General features: G+C 43.9%; 1 non-coding gene across 1 annotated transcript; it reads right to left on the bottom strand.

The window, feature by feature from the left end:
• Positions 1-2151: 2151 nt before the first annotated feature.
• Positions 2152-2223, bottom strand: TRNAG-CCC (transfer RNA glycine (anticodon CCC)). The gene has a single exon. It is a non-coding gene; the product is annotated as a tRNA-Gly (tRNA).
• Positions 2224-8209: the final 5986 nt, after the last annotated feature.

The following is an 8209-nucleotide window of genomic DNA, read 5'->3' as shown; positions in this document are numbered from 1 at the left end:
AAAGTTCTGTGGGAAATGGGGGTTCAACGCTGAGCCTTTAAGGCCCTCAGCCTCTTTTTCCTCCAACATGGTATATTTAAAAATAAGAAACCAGCTGTTGGGGAACTCCTTGGTGGCCCAGTGTCTAGGACTCTGCTTTCACTGCTGAGGGCACGCAAGTTCAAGCCCTGGTTGGGGAACAAAGATCCCACAAGCTTTGAGTGGGGGAGAAGAAAAAAAACCCCAGCTCTTGGGGCCAATCATTGTCATCGATCAGCTTGATAAAGCCATCAGTTAACATCATTAACTGGAAGAAACACTAACACATTTCAGCCAATTGAAACCGAAGCGTCACCAGTTACAGTAAGTCCCCTATATACAAACTGTCATGTTGTGAACTTTTCAAAGAAGCAGACGTGCCTCCACACGCCAGCTGTTGTGCTATTGTGCTTTCCAAGATACTCTACGATTAAAAATATTTTCTTTATTTTTTTGTTTGTTTTTTATGTACATATTATTTGTTTGAAAACTATTATAAACCTATTATAGTACAGTATATATAGCTGATTGTATTAGTTGGTACCTAGGCTAACTTCGTTGGACTTACAAACAAATTGGACTTAACGAACATGCTCTCAGGACAGAACCCTTTGTATGTAGGGGACTTACTGTATTTTATCTTTCAAAGCCAATTAGTGATGTGGTGGCTTTCTGGATGGCTCAGTGGTAAAGAATCTGCCTGCCAATGCAGGTTTGATCTCTGAGTTGTGGAGATTCCCTGAAAGAGGAAATGGGCACCCATTCCAGCATTCTTGCCTGGGAAATCCCATGGACAGATTTCCATGGCAAGTCTGGTTGGATACAGTTCATGGGGTCACAAAGAGTTGGAAATACTGTGACTGAGCACACACAGGTGTGTGGTGAAAATGTTTGTAGCAAAAATGTTTGTGGCAAAGATGTCGACAGCAAAGATGCTTGAAGGCGAAATTACCTAGAACCGTTTCGAGGATAGATGGAATTCTGACTGTGTCTGGCAGGTGTGACACTGGTCAGTGATAAGTTCTCCTTACTAGAAAGGAAGCCTAACTTTCCACTCTGGGCCCAGGCTGCCAACACCTCGGTACTGCTCTTTGGGCCAAACATGGGCACTAAGACACAGAGCTCAGGCGCACAAGGGGAGGGAGGGCTGACCTAGCGAAATAAAGCTATTTTCTGATCACATAGCTATTTTCTGGATGGCATCACCGACACAATGGACATGGGTTTGGGTGGATTCCGGGAGTTGGTGATGGACAGGGAGGGCTGGTGTGCTGCAGTTCATGGGGTCGCAAAGAGTCAGACACAACTGAGCGACTGAACTGAACTGAAAGCTAAAGTAACACACATCTGTTGGACGTCTACACTGTTCTACAAGGTTCTTCTGTGTATTGAGTCTAGCAGGAGGCTCCAAGCTGGTGAAAAACCAGTCCCCACAGCACAGCTGAAATGAGAATAAAGATCTCATCACTCTGACTCAGTACTAAGGAAGTGTCCTTTATCAGCGTCAGTGGGAGCTGTGTTTCCTCTGGAAGGGGTAGAAATTCCATTGTAAGACAACCTGGAAAGAGGCCAGTCCTTGGACAGTAAATGGTGGTGGGGGGTGGGGGAGACAGGGCTCAGACTGATGGAGAGCAAAGGTCTCTCTCTGTTCCCTGGCCTCAGGCCCGCTGAACCTACGCTCTGAGGCTCAGGCAATGAAATGGTTCATTTTATGTGTCAACTTGGCCAGGCTAAGATGCCCAGGTGTTGGTTGAACTCCTGTCTAGATGTGGCTGCGGAGGTATTTTTTAGATGTGGTTAAGGGAGGGACTAGGGGCAGGAGGAAAAGGGGATGACAGAGGATGAGATGGCTGGATGGCATCACCGGCTCGATGGACTTGAGTCTGAGTGAACTCCGGGAGTTGGTGATGGACAGAGAGGCCCGGCGTGCTGTGAGTCATGGGGTCGCAAAGAGTCGGACATGACTGAGTGACTGAACTAACTGAACATTTAAAAAAATACTTATTTACTTTTATTTGTTTATTTGGCTGCACCGGCTCCTAGTGGCGGCACTGGGACGTCCGATCTCTGCTGCAGCATGCAGGATCTTTAGCTACACAATGGGAACTCTTAGTTGCGGCATGTGGGATCTAGTTCCCTGACCAGGGATCGAACCTGGTCCCCTGCCTTGGGAGTGCAGAGTCTTAACCACTGGACCACCAGGGACGTCCCTAGCCATGATTAACATTTAAATCAGTGACTGAATAAAGCAGATCGTTCTTTGTAATGTGATGTTGCTGTTCATTTGCTAAGTCGTGTCCAACTGTGTGACCCCATGGACTGCAGCGTACTGGGCTTCCCTGTCCTTCACCATCTCCTGAGTTTGCTCAAACTCATGTCCATTGAATCGGTGATGCTCTCTAGCCATCACATCTCTCTGTCATCCCCTTCTCCTCTTGCCCTCAATCTTTCCCAGCATCAGGGTCTTTTCCAGTGAGTCAGCTCTTCGCATTACAACGTGATGGGCTTCATCCAATCAGTTGAAGGCCTTAAGAGCAAAGCCTGAGGATTCTGGGAAAGAAGGAACTCTCCTTGCAATACACAAATCCTCTCTGAGCTTCCCGTCTGCTGCCCTGTGAAACTTCGGCTTGACCCTGTGACATCAGCCTGAACTTCCAGCCTGCCATCTTGTCCTACAGATTTTGGACTTGTACAGTCATGTGAGCCAATTCCTCAAAATAAATCTCTATCTCTGTTTATATAGCTATAGATAAACACTCTATTGTTCTGTTTCTCTGAGAATCCTGATTAACGCACACAATTTCTCCAGAAACCAGCTCCTGCGAGGGCTGAGGCTAGGAGTTGGGCAAGAATGGAGTTGGAAAGGAGGCTGTGGGTGGATTGACCCCTGTGGATTTGGGCTGCCGTCCCTTCCAAGGCTCAGCTGGGAGGGTGTGGATCAGGGTCAGCAGATGATGGCTTGTGAGCCAAATCCCTTGCAGGCCACTGTGTGCAGCCCATGGAGTTAAGATGGGGCTTTCCATGTTTCAAAGGCTGTCAAAACAAACAACCAGTCAAAAAGACTATGTGACACAGATTGTCCATGGCCCACAGTGCCTAAAACGTTTATTATTTGGCCTTTTACAAAAGCAAATCTGCAGACCCTGCTATGGATTATCCATTAATGTCCAATATGCTATTTCTAAATGCTTATTCATTTATTTTATTTCTGGGTCTTCTTTGCTGCATGGGCTTTTCTCTAGTTGCAGAGAGCAGCAGCTACTCTAGTTGAGGCGTGAGGGCTTCTCATTGCAGTGACTTCTCTTGTGGTGGAGCAAGGGGTCTTGGGCACTTGGGCTTCAGTAGTTGGGGCTCCTGGGCTCTGGAGCACAGGCTCAATAGTTGTGGCTCACGGGCTTAGTTGCTCCGAGGCATGTGGGATCTTCCTGGACCAGGAATCGACACCATGTCTCCTGCATTGGCAGGATTCTTTACCAGGGAAGCCCAACGTTCAATATACTAGTTTTGTTAGAAGTTACAGTCTGATCACAGCTGCTCTGTGGGGAACTGAGAGATATATGGGGTCAAAGAAAAATTGTATCTTCTCCGGGAGTCAGAAAGCTGAGAGCTGTGGAGAATACTGTCAGAAAAGGGAGCCAGGGCATGGTCATCTCATAAGACACAGATGTGGTCAGAAGGACAGAGGGCAAGAAACTGAGAAATTCACCTGAGTCATGAGAAGCAGCGCTTGAGGAACACACAGAAATGACAGGTGAATAATACGAGGGGAACTGGGTCCCTGTATTGGTAAAGCAGGCTCTAGGTAAATCTCATTTGGGGGTGTTTAACGAAATACATGGACTTCATTGGGGGACTTCCGAACTTTTTAAAAAGTGTTTATTGAATTCGTTACAATGCTGCTTCTGTTTTATGTTCTGATGTTTTGGCCTGCAGGCATGTGGGTGGGGTCTTAGCTCTATGAGCAGGGATCAAACCTGCACCCCCTATATTGGAAGGCGAAGTCTTAACCACTGGACCACCAGGGAAGTCCCTGAATTTACCTTTTTTGTGGATGGAAGATCAGAATTATTCAGCATGAAAACCAAGTTGGTAAAGTGAGGTGGTTGATGGGCAAGGACTTGAAGCCAAACGGTTTGGTTGGTCTCGTGTCACCCAGGCTCTGCGGAAATATTCAGACATAGTTCTGCTCCAGGAATAAGGATCTCTTTCTAATGATGAGATCCTCTTGTTCATCACAGAAATACAGCTTAAATGCTAGGATATAGCAAGACCACACCAAGTTCTGAAGAAGCCTAAAATAAAGAGTCTTTTTCCCAACTTGAATATAGAAACTTTTAGGGAGAATGATGCTTGTTTATAATATTATACTTGTACTATTTATAAAATATTATTTATTAATGTAGGTATATGCTCATTTTTAAAACTGCATGTTATAATGTATATTATATAGCAATTTATTAATTTGCAAATATTGGACTTCCCACTCTCTGATTTCATGAAACTAATTTTTCCAAATGCCTTCCTGAATCTTTGACACCAGTGGCTTTATTATTACTGAAATCCTCCTCATAAACACACACACACACATACACACATACCTTTCTATTTCAGAACATTTTAAACTTGTATCACATCAAGAGAACAGTACAGTGAAACCTCAAGTACCCATCACTAGCTCCAGTCATTAACAGTGCCTGGACAATCTCACTTTCTTTGTGTTCACCTGTTCATCTCTCCCATATCATCTTTTTCTCTTTTAAAAATTGAGATAAGGGCTTCCCTGGTGGTCCAAAGGTTAAGAATGCTCCTGTCAATGCAGCAGACACAGGTTCGATCCCCGGTCCAGGAAGATTCCACATGCCATGGGGCAAGCAGGCCCAAGTGCCACAGCTACTGAGCCCATGTACCCTAGAGCCCGGGCTCTGAAACAAGAGAAACCAGTGCAGTGAACACCGCCTCGCCTGAGCACCACAGCGAAGAGTAGCCCCCGCTTGCCACAACTCGGGAAGCTCACACATAGCACCAGAGACCTGCTGCTGCTGCTGCTGCTGCTGCGTCGATTCAGTCGTGCCCGACTCTTAGCGACCCCACGGACTGCAGCCTACCAGGCTCCTCCGTCCATGGGATTTTCCAGGCAAGAGTACTGGAGTGGGGTGCCATTGCCTTCTCCAACCAAAGACCTAGCACAGCCATAAATAAATATCTTAGAAATCGAAGTAAAGATTACATAAGATTAACCATTGTGAAGTGTATACAATTCAGTGGCATTGGGCATATTCACAATGTACAACCATGCATTCTGTCTCGCTTCAAACTGTTTTCATCAGCCCCAGATAAACTCCTTACTCCCATTAAGCAGTCTCACCATTAACCACTAATCTGCTGTCTGTCTCTTTGGGTTTACTTTTCTGAATATTTCATACAATATGTGATCTTTTGTGTTTTGCTTCTTTACGTCTTTAATAAATAAAGCTTTTGGGGATAATGTAATTATAAAGGCAGTCTTCATTATGATATAATCATAATGACTACTACAACATCCTTCAAAATCAACAAGTTTTTAGAATCTCGTAAGTTATCAGTTTTCCCAGTTATCTCAAAAATATCTTTTTATCATTGATTCGTTCCAGTGAGACCCGTGAATAGGCCCACACAGTACACTCAGTTGCAATGCTTCTTAGGTCTCTCTTTCTTATAATATTTCATCTTCATGTAGTTGTATTTATTATAGAAAATAATATACTGACTAAGAATACTACTGGAATTCCATCACCTCCACTAGCTTTGTTCGTAGTGATGCTTTTAAAGCCCACTTGACTTCACATTCCAGGATGTCTGGCTCTAGGTGAGTGATCACACCATCGTGATTATCTTGGTCATAAAGATCTTTTTTGTACAGTTCTTCTGTGTATTCTTGCCACCTCTTCTTAATATCTTCTGCTTCTGTTAGATCTATACCATTTCTGTCCTTTATCAAGCCCATCTTTGCATGAAATGTTCCCTTGGTATCTCTAATTTTCTTGAAGAGATCTCTAATCTTTCCCATTCTGTTGTTTTCCTTTATTTCTTTGCATTGATCGCTGAGGAAGGCTTTCTTATCTCTTCTTGCTATTCTTTGGAACTCTGCATTCAGATGCTTATATCTTTCCTTTCCTCCTTTTCTTTTCACTTCTCTTCCTTTCGCAGCTGTTTGTAAGGCCTCCTCAGACAGCCTTTTTGCTTTTTTGCATTTCTTTTCCATGGGGATGGTCTTGATCCCTGTCTCCTGTACAATGTCTCCCAAAGAAAGGCAATGCCAAAGAATGCTCAAACTACCACACAATTGCACTCATCTTACACGCTAGTAAAGTAATGCTCAAAATTCTCCAAGCCAGGCTTCAGCAATACGTGAACCGTGAACTTCCAGATGTTCAAGCTGGATTTAGAAAAGGCAGAGGAACCAGAGATCAAATTGCCAACATCCTGTGGATCATTGAAAAAGCAAGAGAGTTCCAGAAAAACATCTATTTCTGCTTTATTGACTGTGCCAAAGCTTTTGACTGTGTGCATCACAATAAACTGTGGAAAATTCTTCAAGAGATGGGAATACCAGACCACCTGACTTGCCTCTTGAGAAACCTATATGCAGGTCAGGAAGCAACAGTTAGAACTGGACATGGAACAACAGACTGGTTCCAAATAGGAAAAGGAGTACGTCAAGGCTGTATATTGTCACCCTGTTTATTTAACTTATATGCAGAGTACATCATGAGAAACGCTGGGCTGGAAGAAGCACAAGCTGGAATCAAGATTGCCGGGAGAAATATCAATAACTTCAGATATGCAGATGACACCACCCTTATGGCAGAAAGTGAAGAGGAACTAAAAAGCCTCTTGATGAAAGTGAAAGAGGAGAGTGAAAAAGTTGGCTTAAAGCTCAACATTCAGAAAATGAAGATCATGGCATCCGGTCCCATCACTTCATGGGAAATAGATGGGGAAACAGTGGAAACAGTGTCAGACTTTATTTTTCTGGGCTCCAAAATCACTGCAGATGGTGACTGCAGCCATGAAATTAAAAGACGCTTACTCCTTGGAAGGAAAGTTATGACCAACCTAGATGGCATATTGAAAAGCAGAGACATTACTTTGCCAACAAAGGTCCGTCTAGTCAAGGCTATGGTTTTTCCTGTGGTCATGTATGGATGTGAGAGTTGGACTGTGAAGAAAGCCGAGCGCCAAAGAACTGATGCTTTTGAACTGTGGTGTTGAGAAGACTCTTGAGAGTCCCTTTGGACTGCAAGGAGATCCACCCAGTCCATTCTGAAGGAGATCAGCCCTGGGATTTCTTTGGAAGGAATGATGCTAAAGCTGAAACTCCAGTACTTAGGCCACGTCATGCGAAGAGTTGACTCATTGAAAAAAACTCTGATGCTCGGAGGGCTTGGGGGCAGGAGGAAAAGGGGATGACAAAGGATGAGATGGCTGGATGGCATCACTGACTCGATGGATGTGAGTTTGACTGAACTTCGGGAGATGGTGATGGACAGGGAGGCCTGGCGTTCTGTGATTCATGGGGTCGCAAAGAGTCGGACACGACTGAGCGACTGAACTGAACTGAACTGAAGAATACTACTTCCCCCACTCTTACATTTCATGCAACAATTTTATTCCAACACAGCAATGCTTCTTAAGTCTCTTTTACTCTCTCTTTCTTACAATCCTTAATTTCCATGTAGCTGCACCCTTCATAGGAAAGAATATACTGATCAAGAATACTGCTTCCCTCACTCTCACATTTCATGCAACAGTTTTATTCCAACGTGTGTATATCTAGAGCAGTATTTTAAATCTTTCAGGAGGGTAGCTGCAGTACATCCACAGCACATACATATTTAGGATGTCTCAGGATTTTAATAGAGCACTTTTGGAAACTGTGTATGACGTCATCATTGGAAATCTTATCACAAGCCAGAAGCAAGCATCTGTGACATCTACAAAACTTCCATACTGTTTATTTTTGCAATATTTTTATCGCTAAGTACTGTATTGCTTTTGTCTTCCTTTGTATTATGGAATATTTTAAACATGTGCAAAAATAGAGAGAAGAGCAGAGTGAGCTTTCAGTTACTCACCACCCAGCTCAACAATCGTCAGTTTATGACATCAAACTTCATATGTGTGTCTTTCCATCTCACCCCCTCTCCAGTCT

The sequence above is a fragment of the Bos taurus genome, chromosome 25, assembly GCF_002263795.3.
Source record: "Bos taurus isolate L1 Dominette 01449 registration number 42190680 breed Hereford chromosome 25, ARS-UCD2.0, whole genome shotgun sequence".
Classification (NCBI taxonomy): Eukaryota; Metazoa; Chordata; class Mammalia; order Artiodactyla; family Bovidae; genus Bos; species Bos taurus.
Note: the sequence above shows the minus strand (reverse complement) of the source record. Positions and strands in the feature narration are given on the sequence as shown.